Here is a 319-nt window from a genome sequence, read left to right as displayed (position 1 = left end):
CAGCAAGTTTCACTATAGAGGAAGCCTGCTGGGCCCATTGATTTAAAAACCACACATTATGTTTCCTGTATTTTTCCCTTTCTCTGTAGTGAAACTTGCTGTCTTTCCTCCTAGCTGGTGACCTCATGGTATGTGAAGCCCTAGTGGCCTAATGGATAAGGCACTGGCCTCCTAAGCCAGGGATTGTGGATTCGAGTCCCATCTGGGGTGTGGCAGAGCAGAGTGGCGCAGCGGAAGCGTGCTGGGCCCATAACCCAGAGGTCGATGGATCGAAACCATCCTCTGCTAGTAATGTTTTACTGGCAGCCTGGCGATGTGT

The 319-nt window shown here is 50.8% G+C and overlaps 2 non-coding genes across 2 annotated transcripts; both read left to right on the top strand.

Moving 5' to 3' along the window:
- Positions 1–137: 137 nt before the first annotated feature.
- trnar-ccu lies at positions 138–210 on the top strand. Its single transcript has one exon. It is a non-coding gene; the product is annotated as a tRNA-Arg (tRNA).
- Positions 211–216: 6 nt separating this feature from the next.
- trnam-cau lies at positions 217–288 on the top strand. The gene has a single exon. It is a non-coding gene; the product is annotated as a tRNA-Met (tRNA).
- Positions 289–319: the final 31 nt, after the last annotated feature.

Source organism: Micropterus dolomieu, unplaced genomic scaffold, assembly GCF_021292245.1.
Source record: "Micropterus dolomieu isolate WLL.071019.BEF.003 ecotype Adirondacks unplaced genomic scaffold, ASM2129224v1 contig_5091, whole genome shotgun sequence".
NCBI lineage: Eukaryota > Metazoa > Chordata > Actinopteri > Centrarchiformes > Centrarchidae > Micropterus > Micropterus dolomieu.
This window is presented reverse-complemented; position numbering and strand designations above follow the sequence as displayed.